Consider the following 15,743-nt stretch of genomic DNA (forward strand, 5'->3'; position numbering starts at 1 on the left):
ATTAAGAGAGCAGACTGTGTCAAGTGATAAGCAATTTAACCAAGCATATAAACAAATCAATCAAACCATAAAGAAAGAGCTAAACCGTTGCCATGCGAATGGGCATTGGTTACCAAAAATGAGGTGTCGGTGAAACCATTGCCAATGCGATCGGGCTCCGGACACTACGACGGTCGTATGATCATACTATAATGAGATTATGTTGGACCTCTTCGAATGCGATTCAAGTAAGCAAGTAAGCACGTAAACAAGTAAGGGATAAATTGTTAAACACAAGTGATAACAGTTGCAAGTTGAGTAATATATAGTAATAAAATAAATAGAACGCATATGTCCCCAATACGGTTAAAAATGAGTTAAAAGGGGGAGTGAGATACTCACCTGATCGGATGAACGAAACAAAAATGATGATGTGAGAATGATGAACCATTTGGGATACCGACAAGGATTTCTAGTTAAATATAATAATATAAATTAATTATAATTCATATAACATAATTTAATGAATTAAGATTCCGATACGGTAAAGTTATTTTTGAGATTATAATGTTTATTGATTGATCGACTGAACTCTAAGGTTATTATTATCGAGAAATCATTATTATTAGTTTAAATAAATATAAAGAAATTATAAATGTGTATAATATAGCTTGGACTCTTTAACAAAACATCAAATTTTATGAATATAATTACTACGTTGGTTCTAATTTTTGTTTAACTAATAATACATATATATCATATATTTATATAATGACTATAAACAACTTTGAAAAGAAGAACCAACGACAAGACACCATAAATAATGGTTTCGGGTTGTTAATAAGGTGCCATGAGTTAATATTATTAGACATATATATTTATTGTTAGGCCACGATTTTTATACTGAGGATCCTTTATCCTTGACTGTCTTATGGATAGTTTATCCTTGAAATATATATCAGGATATAAAGGATCGACGATTCTTGGTATTGTTTGTTTACTAATAATTGCGTTTAGTATGGTGATGTGTTAGACAGGTATATCGACTTCAAGACGAACTTGCATAATTATCCTCATGGGACATCCTGTAGCTGGAACATGGATCTAGGATCCTAATTCAACATAGCTGATTATGGACGAACTCTCTAGAAGATTGACGTTTAAATAACAACAACGGTATCTAGACCTGGTCTACCGCTTCATTCGCTAGTGAGTGGCTATCAGCACGTGGTCAAAGAGCACGTTGGTGAAGAATGGAAGACTAGCGGATTTATAGGATGAAGTCGTTAAGTTTGTTAATTACTTTTTCCTTATATATTTGAGTATGATCGATAGGAATAAACACATGTACTTACACACACTAGAGCAGAAGCAATTATTCTCTCTATACACTAGCTTTCATTGTAATCTCGATCATATACTCCACAAATATTTGTAATCACCATTTGTTCATTAATAAACTCGACGGTGATAGTTTTCACCGTCCGGGGTTTTTTGTGCCGGAGACCACGATAACCATATACTCATCGACCAAAGGTTATCTTGTTGATCATTGACTAAAGTACTTCGACCAAAGATTATCCTATTAATCTTCGACCGGAGCTAATTTACCAACGATTGCCTCGATAAATTTTGACCGAAGTAAGACTATCGTGATTAAGGGATTTTTCCCTCGTGATCAAACCATTGTGTTCACCGATGTTACGCTTATACATTTGTTATTATCGAATTAGCACCTTACCGCACATAACAGATTTGGATACTTGATCCTTAGCTGATTTTTGTCCAAAACAATTTAGCGCCCACCGTGGGGCAATTGGTGCTATAACCCATATTATTCTCATCAACCTTCATTTTTCATACCCATATCACTTTCAATGGCCTCTCAATCCACCTCTGCATCATCAACTATGCCGTCTTCGGTTTCTCTCTCCTCAAGGACCTTGCCGCCGATGCTTCCGCCAATCACGGGAGCATCAAAGGCTGCTACTTCTGGGAGCAAGACGCAAATACCAGTCCTCCAGAGCTCGAGAACAACCGCTGCTACTTCGGCGGTAAACTCTAACAATGATGTATCCTCTATGTTTTCGCAGGTAAAAGCATATATGGAGTAGCAGAACAAGACTAACTAGAGGATCCTTCGTGAGATAGAAGATCTCAGGAAGAATAAGAGGCCAGCAGAAGATCTCACTCCCCTGGTGCCCAAGATGCTGATTTCACCAGTCCAGGATCCATGGCTCAGCTTTCGCAAGGATCTTCACTCTTTCAGTCAGGATCACATATCCTTCAACAAGGGTCCATGGGTCAACCGGCTCAAGGATCCTCAATGTTTGAGCCAGGATCCTCTATCCTACAACCAGGATCCATGGGTCAACCGGTTCAAGGATCGTTTCATCCAGGATCCTTTATCCTGCAACAGGGTCCATAGGCCAGCAAACTCAAGGATCCATAGTCTTTCAGCCAGGATCATTCTTCCTTCAACAAGGATCCATGGGTCCTCAGGTTCAAGGATACTCGGATTTCCAGCAAGGATCATCTAGCTTCAACCATGGGTCAATAGGTCAACCAATGCAGAGTTCCTCGATGTTCCAAAGGGGATCAGGGGTGCTTCCGCCAGGGTCCTCCGGGATTCCTTATCAAGGATCCCTCTTTCAGGATCAGGGATCCTTTGGATCCCAACATAAACGATCTTCTGAAGTCCATGATGGGGACATAATCCCCATGCAAACCATAGCTTCCAGAGGACCCACCCCGATTGCTGACTCCTCTTATCCCAGATACTCGTCTGGAATACCAAACTCAACCCAACAGAGAGGTAACTGGTACGATCCTATATCTTTAGATACTAACCATGTTCCCATGCAAGATTCAGGTATCAACCAGGCCATGGCCAAAGAGTTACAGAAGCTAAAGGATATGATATCCAGTGTCCCGGGAGTAATACGTCCAATTTCTGAGATACCGGAGGGAAGTCACAAATTATCCAGATTCGCTCCGCCCATATGTGATGCTGAAATCCCTAAGCGGTTCCAAACTCCCAACATGAAGACGTATGATGGAAGTACCAATCCGGAGGAACATCAACCACAGTATAGGGAGAGGATGGAAATTAATCCCGTTCTTGAAAGACTCAATGAGGCTTACCTTTGTAAAGGATTTGGAGCCACACTAACAGGAGCTGCACTAAAATGGCTGCAAAGTCTCCCTCCTTTCTCGGTTACATCTTTCTCTCATTTAGTTAATTTATTTAACACTCAATTTTCCTGTAGTCGAAATTTGAGAGGTTAACCAGTGATTTATATCGTGTTGTTCAACCTAGTGATGAATCCCTTAGGGATTTCGTTACCAGGTTCGGCAAGGAAGCTCTAGAAATCCCAAACCTTGATATGACTACTGCTGTTAAAGCATTCAAGATGGGAACTCAAAGAGCTCCCCCTTTTATGATGATTTAGTGATGACTCCATGCAGGACATTAGATGAAGTCAGAAACAGGGCATTAAGATACATCAGGTTAGAGGAAGATAAGAAGATCCAGGATCGTCTCGGGGGACAAACAAAACAAGAAACTCCTGAAAATAATAAAGGATCCTGGAATAGGAACAACAACTCGAAGCCATACGCCAAGTTCAACAATCAAAACGTACGGGCAGTTGAAGAAGGAGATGACGATGAAGACTATCCTTGCATCTCCGACTATTGTTTCTCTGTGGATACTCATGGCCTGATCTGTGCCATGAAGGATCTGGGAGAAAAAGCAAGGTAGCCCCGAAAGAATGAGAAAGTTGTGGGCTTCAAGGACAAGTCTAAGTGGTGTGCCTTCCACGAAGATTTTGGCCACGCGACTGACGAGTGCATCGGCTTAAGGAAGGAGATTGGATACCTCCTGAGCAAGGGTCACTTTAAAGAACTCTTGGGAAGGAAGAAATCCAAGATCCAAGATCCTGAAGACCTTCCACAAAAAGCAACACCACCACCAGATGCTCATGTGATCAACTTTGTCTCCAGAGACTACAAACTGTTTAGAGATTCTTGTACCATAGAAGAAAGTCCCATAGAAGAATTCGAGTTGGATAATGAGAGAAGACCACTCATTCCCACCACTCGAGTAACTGATCAGAGAATCTTTTTCAATTCAAGGATCCCGGATCCTCAACAGGACAAGCTGGGTGTGCAAGCAATTAATTTCATCTCCGGAGGTTCAGACATCTGTGGAACTTCTTTCTCTGCAGCAAAAAGATTCGCCAAGGAGATCAAGATGGATAACGGGGATCATCCGATAGTGTCAACCACATTAACAACAGACAAGAGAATCTTCTTCGACGAAGAAGGCAAGTTGAACATTCAGGATCCTCATCATGACGGTTTGATTACTACTTTATTTATCTCTAACCATTATGTACGCAGGCTCCTAGTGGACGGTGGCAACTCAGTAAACATTATCCAACATGATGTACTCAAGAAGATGAACATCCCGGATTCAGAAATCATTCCTAGAACATCGGTGCTAGTCGGTTTCAGTGGTGAAACCAAGAAAACATTGGGGGACATCAACCTCCCAATTTATATTGAAGGGTTAAACTCATATCAAAAATTTTGTGTAGTAGATAACTCTGTTGTAATGTTATTTTAGGTAGGCCTTGGCTCCATGGGATGAAAGCTGTAGCTTCAACTTATCACCAATGCATCAAGTTACCTACTCCTTGGGGAGTTGTGAAGATAGTGGGTGACCAAGCGGAGGCCAAGAACTATTATTCATCATCAATGAAGCCAATAGCCAAACCAACTATAGCATAGCAACTACAGCAACATCCTAGGGACGTGCTGGAAGCTCGGGAGAAAGACCTTAAAGAAGTATCATTGGACCCCGAAGATCCAGAAATAAAGGTGTTCCTAGGATCCAATATCCCCAGTAAGATCGAGGAGGATATAATATCCTTCTTAGGGCGAAGAAGATCTACTTTTGCCTTCAAGCACTCAGACATGACATGTATTTCAAAAGAGGTAATCACTCATAAACTCGGCCTTGATTTAACTGTGAAACCCGTCCATCAGAAGCGAAGGAAATTCGCTCCTGAGAGGAACAAGATCATACAAGAAGAAGTTGAAAAACTTCTTAAGGCTGGTATGATCAGAGAGGTTCAATATCCTCGATGGCTAGCTAATGTGGTCGTTGTTTCAAAAAAGAATGGAAAGTGGAGGGTGTGTGTCGATTTTACGGACTAAAACAAGGCACGCCCCAAGGATCCTTTCCCATTACCACATATAGATGCCATGGTGGACGCGACTGATGGACATGAAATGCTCACCTTTATGGATGCTTCCTCTGGATTTCAACAAATTCAAATGGAACCATCTGATCAAGAGGATACAACATTTATGACTCCAACCGGCATATATTGTTATACTGCTATGCCGTTTGGACTAAGAAATGCAGGGGCGACGTACCAAAGACTAGTCAACATAATGTTCAAGGACCAATTGGTAGAGACTATGGAGACATAGATGATATGGTGGTAAAGTCGAAGAAAGCAGAGGATCACCTCAGAGACCTTGAGGAAGCATTCAATATCCTTGATCACTATAACATGAAACTAAATCCATCCAAATGCCACTTTGGCGTTAAGGCTGGAAAGTTTATGGGATACATGGTCACAAAGAGGGGAATTGAAGCAAGCCCGGAGCAGATCGAAGCCATCATCAATCTCAAGTCTCCTACGAATGTCAAAGATGTCCAGAGACTCACCAGAAGAATAGCGGCTTTGAATAGATTCATTTGAAGATCCTCCGAGAAGTGCAAAGACTTCTATGATATCCTAAGAAAGAACAAGAAATTTGAGTGGACTGAAAGAAATGAGGCTGCACTCAAGGCTTTGAAGGATTACTTATCCACAGCACCAGCCTTGATGAAGCCTATAGATGGAGAACCCTTGTTTCTATATCTCGCAGTGTCAGGCAATGTAATAAGTGCCGTCTTGGTAAAGGACCACGATGGTGAACAACACCATGTGTATTATGTAAGTAAGAGTCTTTTAGATGCAGAATCCAGGTACTCCCATTTAGAGAAATTAATTCTTGCACTTATTATGGCTTCTACTAAACTGAGACACTATTTTGAAACTCACCCTATTATTTTGAGAACAAACTATCCTGTAAAGAATGTTCTTAGAAAACCAGAGTTATCAGGTGAATGGCTAAGTGGGCTGTAATGTTAAGTGTATATGATATCCAATACGAGCCGAGAACAACAATCAAGTCTCAAGCACTAGCGGACTTTGTGGCTGATTTCACTAGTGATCTACAAAGAGAAGCTGACTTGGAAGTCCAACAACTGGAAAAGAACAAGTATCCTTGGATACTCTTCACAGATGGAGCGTCTAACGTGAGAGGAACAGGATTGGGGATCCTACTGAAATCACCACAGGGGGACATATTACCCCAATTCATAGCTTGTGAGTTCCAGGCAACAAACAATGAAGCAGAGTACGAGGCTTTAATCGCATGTTTGCAATTAGCCAAAAGCATGAGGATCAGGTATCTTCAAGTTTATGTAGATTCTTTATTGATAACTAACCACTTTAACGGCTCGTATGCTGTTAAAATTGAGAAACTAATGAAATATTTAGATGTTGTGAAGGAATTGTCAAAAATTTTTGAAGTATTTAGTATTACATAGGTACCGAGGGAAGAAAACGCTGGGGCAGATGCCTTAGCAAACTTAGCCTCATCTCTGAAGATTCCTGAAGATTTGAAAATCCCAATAATCCACATTCTCTCGCCAGCAATAGGAGAACAGGAAGTTGGAGACATAACAAATGATAAGGAAATCGTACTCTGGGATCCTTCATCCTCAAATAACAAAGGATCATGGATCCATCCTATCAAGAACTATATTCAGACTGGAGAAATTCCAGCCACAGAAAATCCCAAGTCCTTCAAACTCAAGGTATCCCAATATATTTTATTAGATAATATGGTATATAGAAAATCTCTTGCAGGTCCATATCTAAGATGCATCGAAGATCCTGAGATCCAAGAAGTACTTAAGGATTTTCACGAAGGAGATTGCGACAATCACACAGGTGGAAGAGCGTTATTTTCTAGGATACTCAGAACTAGATACTTCTGGCCAACAATGAAGAAGGATGCAGTGGAGTATTCAAAAAAGTGTGATGCTTGTCAAAGACACGCGAACATCCTTCATCAACTAGCGGAGCCTCTATATCATATATCCTCCTCATGGCCTTTCATGAAATGAGGTATGGATATTGTAGGCAAACTGCCAAAAGCACCAGGTGGAAAAGTCTTCATGCTTGCTATGACTGACTACTTCTCCAAATGGATTGAGGCAGAAGCATTTGTACAGGTCCGAGAAAGGGAAGTAATATCTTTTATTAAACGAAATATTATAACTAGATTTGGTATTCCCGCTGAAATTATTTGTGACAATGGTTCCCAGTTTATCGGGAAGAGAACCACTAACTTTTGTGACAGTTGGGGCATCAAAATGATTACTTCAACTCCGGTTCATCATCAAGCCAATGGCCAAGCAGAGTCTAGCAACAAGACCATCATCAACAATCTAAAGAAAAAGCTAGGATCCAAGAAGGGAAAATGGGCTGAAGAACTTCCTTATGTTCTTTGGGCAGACAGAACTACACCCAAAAATGTAACAGGCCAGACACCCTTCTCTTTGGTGTTTAGATCAGAAGCAGTAATTCCCACAGAAATGGTGGTTCCTACTGCGAGAACCAGCATCTGTGATCCTGGAGTCAATAAAGAAGTCCTTCTTAAAGACTTGGATACTATAGAAGAACTCAGAGATCTAGCAAAAATCAGAATGGCAGCTTATCAACAAAGGGTAGCTGGGACATATAACAAAAATATCAGAATCAGAAGATTTCAAGAAGGGGATCTAGTGTTTTAAAGAAAGCCTTTCAAAACACAAAAAATCCGGCTGATGGGAAACTATCGCCGAAATGGGAAGGATCTTATCAAATTGAGTCGGAGGCAGGAAATGGGCATATAATTTGCTCACAATGGAAGACAACAGGTTACCGAGAGCATGGAATGCCATCCACCTCAAGAAATATTTTTTCTGATCAGGATCCACTATCCTAAGAGTATATATTATCCAAAAAAGGAACTAGGATCCTTAAATCGTTAACATCTTTCTGATCAGTTATTCTTTTTAAATTATTACTGTTAATTTAAGGATAATGTATTCTTAACACTATATCTTTTCCAAGTTTTGAATAACCATGCAGGATTACAATAATTCAGTTGATGTTCAAGAGGTTGGCCACCTCTCCTTTACGTTTGAGGTACTATCTTATTTCCCTTGGCCTAGCCCACGATTGGATATGACACCTGATGGTCATATCCCTACGGTATAAAGGTTTGCACCTTTCTCACGATCGCCAGTTGCGCACGCTATCCGACGTATAGTTCGGGGCAGCGGGACCAGTACACGCTTAGTGGCTGACAATTTCGTTGTCTCCGGCTATATGGAGGATCCTACGAATTATGGTAGACGTACCATACCTCCGGTTTATAACGTTTTCACGTTATCTCACGTTTGGGCTAAATCCTGGTTTGGGCGAGTCCCCAGTTTACATCCGAATCTTTGGGCCAGTCCTCAGTTTGGGCTTGTCTCTAGTTTATTTTATGGGCTTGTCCCCAGTTTGTCTGGCTTGTCCCCAGTTGCACGGGCTTGTCCCCAGTTGCACGGGCTTTTCCCCAGTTTATTTATTGGGCTTGTCCCCAGTTTAATGGGTTCGATCCCAGTTGATAATATGAATTCTTTGCAGCGGATTTTCTAAGTTTTTTCTGAAGATCAAGAAACTAAGGATCCCGGATCCTAATGCTACTCTTGTAAGGATCATTAAGAGTTCGATACTCCTAGTAACTTAGGTCTATCTAGACCTTCTGGTATTAGTTAACTTATGTGTATTATTTGTTGCAATTATTTTGAGAATTTCAGTTTGAGAAGCTATTCTCTTAAAGTAATTTGATTACTATAATCTTTAGCCATTTTAAGGATACGTTATCCTAAAACTTGCCCTGCAAGGAAATTCTCTTTTATAAATGTTATCAACTATTAAGAATGTTTTATCCTAAGATTTACGATTTAAAGATATTCTATTCTAAACAATTTTTAAGGATCTTTTATCCTAAAAAAATCTTTTACTCAAAATTATTTGTCAAACTATTAACAACGCCAAACTTATATTTAACAAGTTTTTGAAAATAAATGACAAGTAAATAGTCAAAAGATTTATATATTAATTAAAATAAGCCCTAAGGACTTATCCAAAATCCTTAACCCGGACTTCATCATACGAAAAGATGGACCATCCATCCGGGTTAAGTGAAAGTTACTAACACTTCATAAAGTGCAGGGAAATTAAAACAGGGGCAACAAAGGCTTCATCCTCACAAACAGAGGATCCCTCCACCTTTGTCACCCCCGCAGATTGTCTTAAGGATCATAGATCCTTTACCCTAAATACTATTGTTTGTTACAAACCACAAATTTGTTCATGAAAGCATTATAAAGACAAAATAAAACGGGCTCGAGTCTTATCTTTTGTATCCTTCATCGCCCATCGTTGCCTTGTTTCTACCTTCAGTTCCATATAAACCCTTCACCCCGCTAGTTCTTGCTTCGCCCACATCAACCATCACAACCTCAATTTCCTCCTCGCCTCCACCTAAGTCAATCAAGGCCTGCTTCCATTCTTTGATTTCCCACGACGACTTATCAAAGGATGGATCATTGGCTTCGGTAACTAACTTGATTCTAGCCTCTAAGATCGACTTAGCTGCCCATACCTTCGCCTCTTCGGCTACCCGATTGATTTCATCCTGTATCTGAACGGCCAGGGCAGCAGCATGCGCCTCTATTTCTCTTTTCTCTTTGGTCATCTTAGCGAGGGCCTTCTCATTAGCAACAGCTGTTGATCTCAGCATGGTGAGGGTCTTATCATGTTCTGCAACAGTCTTCTCATAATAATGTCGGGCAGAATCAATGGCCTATGAATAAAAGTAGAATAAGCCAAGGAAAATGTTTGAGATAATGGAAATTGGTGAAGATAAAGGATCCTTACAGAAGAAAGCATGTCCAGGATCTGCTTTTCGGCATCAAAAGGGTTCTCTGTGTCTGAGCTTTTCTTTCTCTTGGACCCAAACTTTGTTCGGGTTGTGATTGGACGAGGCTCGGATGTTGGATTCGAGTTCGAAGTCTTTTTCTTGCTAAGCATGCAGTCGATATCCTTGAGGGAGAATTTGGAAGAAGACTTTCCTGATTTTGGGGCACCTATAAATAGCAGATAGCAGATAAGTTTTCAACTTTTAATGTTTTTTACTGAAATTATTATTCTTACTTGACATAATTGATTCTGGCCTTGGTCTTTGAAAGGCTTCAACAGACTTTGCCTGAAAAGTTCTGATTGCAGGATCCAATGACAAAAACTCTTTACTCTGTCTTCAACTCCTGGAAGATCGGTCAGCAGATCGAAGTTTTCAACTACACAAATAATAGAAGTGGTTAGCGAAACAATAAAGTATCCTATTTATGTTATCTAAGGATCCTGGATCCTACCCTTTGGTATCCACTTTTTGGGAAGATTAGTTCACCAGGAATAGAGTCTCTTCTTACGAAGAAAAATTGATTTTTCCAGAGGGTACTCTTAAGGGTGACTTTAAAAATGGGGTTCTCTTGATTAGGTTTCGATTTAAAGACGAAACGTTTGGAACAATGGGTAACAAGGTTGTACAGTTATGCTAATTCCGCTAAGCCAAACTCGATTCCTTCCTCCACTGTAATCCTTTCTATGGTATGAAGGACTCTCCACAACATTGGCATGGTCTGAATATAAAAAATTCCCGCTAAGTTGAAGAACCTTTGAGTAAAATTGGGGAATGGATACTTATAACCTATGAGAAACGGTTGGGCCGGAAAGCAAACCCAGGTTTTTGAGATGCTGTCACTACGAGCTGTGGAATCGCAAGGTCGGAAAACCGTGTTGATTGGAAAACATGATCGAATTTCATAAATTTCCGAGTCTGTGAATTTACAGACTTCGGAAGAAGGTGATTGAAGGATGTTTTCCGAATAAAGTTCATCATGAAGGAAAAAAGAGGAGGAAGAGGATGTGGAAACAGTCGACATATCGGTTAAAGATGAATAAAAAAGATACCTGAGAGGCGCTTAGATGTGTGATTTTAAAAGGATTATAATTACCACATATATAGGCGGCTTGTAATTATGGTTTGTGAATATCAACCGCCTGGCACACGTCTAATCATCTACTATTTTGCAGGATTTTGAATTTCAAAATGAGAGTTGTGCTCCACTGTCACCCGCCATTTTGGGGGCAATTGTTAGGCCACGATTTTTATACTGAGGATCCTTTATCCTTAACTATCTTATGGATAGTTTATCCTTGAAATATATATCAAGATATAAAGGATCGACGATCCTCGGTATTGTTTGTTTACTAATAATTGCGTTTAGTATGGTGATGTGTTAGACAGGTATATCGACTTCAAGACGAACTTGCATCAATTATCCTCATGGGACATCCTGTAGCTGGAACATGGATCTAGGATCCTAATTCAACATAGCTGATTATGGACGAACTCTCTAGAAGATTGACGTTTAAATAACAACAACAGTATCTAGACCTGGTCTACCGCTTTATTCGCTAGTGAGTGGCTATCAGCACGTGGTCAAAGAGCACGTTGGTGAAGAATGGAAGACTAGCGGATTTATAGGATGAAGTCGTTAAGTTTGTTAATTACTTTTTCCTTATATATTTGAGTATGATCGATAGGAAAAAACACATGTACTTACACACACACTAGAGCAGAAGCAATTATTCTCTCTATACACTAGCTTTCATTATAATCTCGATCATATACTCCACAAATAATTGTAATCACCTTTTGTTCATTAATAAACTCGACGGTGATAGTTTTCACCGTCCGGGGTTTTTTGTGCCGGAGACCACGATAACCATATACTCATCGACCAAAGGTTACCTTGTTGATCATTGACTAAAGTACTTCGACCAAAGATTATCCTATTAATCTTCGACCGGAGCTATTTTACCAACGATTGCCTCGATAAGTTTTGACCGAAGTAAGACTATCGTGATTAAGGGCTTTTTCCCTCGTGATCAAACCATTGTGTTCACCGATATCACGCTTATACATTTGTTATTATCGAATTAGCACCTTACCTCACATAACAGATTTGGATACTTGATCCTTAGCTGATTTTTGTCCAAAACACTTATGATACACACACACACACACATATATATATATATATATATGTGTGTGTATATATATATATACGTAAACGAAAACTTTTAACCGGGTTTGATAAGAACATAACACCAAAGTGTCGGTTTTAGTAAAATAAAGTTTATTTAATAATTAATATTAATTAGTATTGACTTTAAAACTCTTAAATATGCTAAAACAAACAATAAAAAAAATTCAAAGCTAAAAACTGGGCTGCCGGGACTCGAACCCGCGCCGGCAGCCGAGTCACAGACTTAACGCAAACACATAGCCACTGGACCAAGATATCATGATGTTTAATACACGAAAACAAGACGTTTTATCTCATAACCACTCAAACCCAAATCAATTAATAAAACCTTAAAACCTAAATCGATCAATCAGAGTTATAACTGTTTGATTAAAGTTAGGGTTAATGAAATTGGGGTTAATACGAGTAAGATACATTAATCAATTACTAGATATAAATGCTGGATGAGGGTGAACGGCGAACAAGTAGGCCGCGGCTAAGGTTGAACCATTAGACGATGATCTAGGTTACAATACTTCAATTAATTAACTGTACAGGCTTGGTCGCGAGGTCACAGGGAACATGCAGTAGGGTTTAATTAAGTTGTCATGACCTGTTAATGGTATCACATTATATGGGTACGAAGGATTTGATATTATTCGATACGAGATCATCTATTAATCAATTTCTTTAATTACGATGTCGGTATGACTGCTAAAAGAGTTATAATGATCTGCAAGAGATCAATTCCACAAAAACAACGAGAATTACGGCTCTAGTAAGGAAGTCGGATCTCAAATTGGGCATGGGTATCGATATAGGTTGGGTATTATAAACGGGTTTGGTTATTAGTTTTAGCATAATTGCAATTAGGTCCTTACAGAAAGAAGAGGGAAACAATCCTGGATAAAAGTTTTGTGTAGGGTAAACTTTAAATTATCTTGTAAGTTATATTTATAAAAATAAACAAATAATTTAACAATAATACAATAATATTAGAATAATTAAACAATTCAATAAAACGAGTCAGGCAAAGGAGATTATATGATATTCGGAAAACCCGAGTTGTTACAGTCCCCCCTACTTTAGGGAATTTTATCCCGAAATTAAAGTATACTAACAACACCATTAAATTTTGAGGAAAAGAAGATTTTAAAATATAGCTTTTACAATTTATCATAATACATAACTTTGAATAGTCAAAACAACGCTCCAAATGAAAATCCGATAAGGGCACTTATATATAGGATGTACCAGCGGCGTATCCACCATGTCCTTATCATATCTACATTTGTACCGTTATCCCAACTACTTTCGATTCTATATTATAACACAAGATTGCACGCATTATGATTTCCATGCGAGGACTTCGATAATTATGTAGGCCTCCATAATTACCTAGATCGTCGGATGGTCCATATAACTCGTCCCATCATGTGGTTTACAGAACGTTTGCAAAATATTATTTTGTGAAAATAAGAGTTTTAATACGTTTTGGTTGTAATTAGAAAAGATTGCTAAAAGTGAATTGAATTTATGAGTTGTTTTATTAAAATATAAGAATTTCTAAAATGCCTCTTGGTAAAAGTTATAAATTATTGGAAGCCCAAAAAGGAATGAATTCCTTAGGGTTGCAAGTGAAACGAATCGGGATGAATGAGGTCAAGAGATAAACTAGGAGTACTGTATTATAGGAAGTTGTCTTTTGAAAGGATAGATCTTATTGTATGAGCTTAATCACTTAAATTAATAAACTATTAATATTAAAATTGTTTAAATCCAAAAATCGAATAAAGATTTGTATGACAAACTGAAAATTTTTCTTACTTTTTCAGACACTCATCACGACTTGACTCAAATTTTCGGGACGAAAATTCTTTATCACGGGAATGATGTGACAATCGTCAATTTCAGGTTAACTCCGTTAACTCAACTCCGTCAATTCAAACTTAAAGATTACTGAATCTGTAACGCACACCTCATTACATTTAAACTAGGGTTTAAATGACGCTTGACACTTACTACATGTGTAGTCTTTCGGGAATTGCACCGAAACGCAAACGAATTGACTCAAACAATTGGTGAATAAACAAAAAACGTAGAAACAATAATTATGTGATAATTATGTGTTAGACTTATGTGTTATGTGATAACATGTTATATAACGTTAACTCAATGTGCAAATTAAGTTAATTAAGCTAGAAAAGTAGCATTTGAAAGTTGAGGGACTTAAGTGTAATATATTATTATTATTAATATTAACCTAAACCCTAACCTCCTTCTCTCCCTCCCCAAACCCGACGGCAGCTACCCCCCCCCCTCCTTGCGATCGGCCTTCACACACACACATAATACTTGATTTTGATCTTGTCTTTCACAATTGAAGCATCCTACATCCGTTTCTAGCCATCTTCTACCTTTCTATTGCTTGTGTTGGTGTTTTTGAAGGTATAATTGTGAACCCTAGGTTCCGAAAATCTTCATATAATGTGCTCATATGATTCGTTTGATTTGATGATGTATTGATGATGATTTGATAACCAGAATTGATATTATTACATGTTAATTGTTGTGTCTTTGATTTTGAGATCAAATAAAACCCTAACCATGTATGTATGGTGTAATTGATATGCATGGATTGTGGTTATGGTGTCTAGAATGTTATATGAATGAATTGTGGTCTATAGATGATTAATATGTTGAATTTTGTTGCAAACAGTTTCTGGACAGAGTGTGTTGTTGATGTTCAATTGACTGTATCGGGGTGTAAATGTGAAAATTGGTTGAGAATATTGATACTACAGTAAACTAGGTTGAGTCTAGTTTCTAAAGAATATAAATTTGCAATTTTTGGACGTGTAAAAGTTAACCTTTATGATTTTACAAAAATGTTGTGCAAAGCTGAGTTGTTAGACCTGCTGTTAGGTTGTTTTGTAAATGTTATATCTCATGAACTAAGAGACCAATTGGGTTGGTTCCACTTCTGGAAGTTGACTTGTTGAGTTAGGAACCTAACCCAAGTAGTCTTGCATTTATTGGATTTTTCATTTAACGGGAATTTCAAATAACATTCTGTTGCGCATGAATTTGACTGTTATGAGTTTGCTGTAATGATTTGATTATTGTGAGAAACCTATGTGGAATAAAAATATAATAAAATATGTTATGGAAACCTAAGACATACATGCTTTTGTGATATTTTTTGGTAAATTAATTGAGATGCTATGATCGGTGGAATAGTACAATCTTTCAAGTAGAATTTCTGTCTCGGTGAAACTAGCTGCTGAATTTTGTGAAAATGCATGAAACATGATAATTGCTAGTTAATTGTTATGTTTTGACCAAATTGCCCTTGAGGGGAATAATTGCTAGTTAATTGTTATGTGTTGACCAAATTGCCCTTACGGGAAGTAATTGCTAGTGATGTACAATAGGAATACATGAC

This window comes from Bidens hawaiensis, unplaced genomic scaffold (assembly GCF_021521415.1).
Source record: "Bidens hawaiensis isolate Kalapana, Puna unplaced genomic scaffold, B.hawaiensis_p1.1 tig00008064_1, whole genome shotgun sequence".
Classification (NCBI taxonomy): Eukaryota; Viridiplantae; Streptophyta; class Magnoliopsida; order Asterales; family Asteraceae; genus Bidens; species Bidens hawaiensis.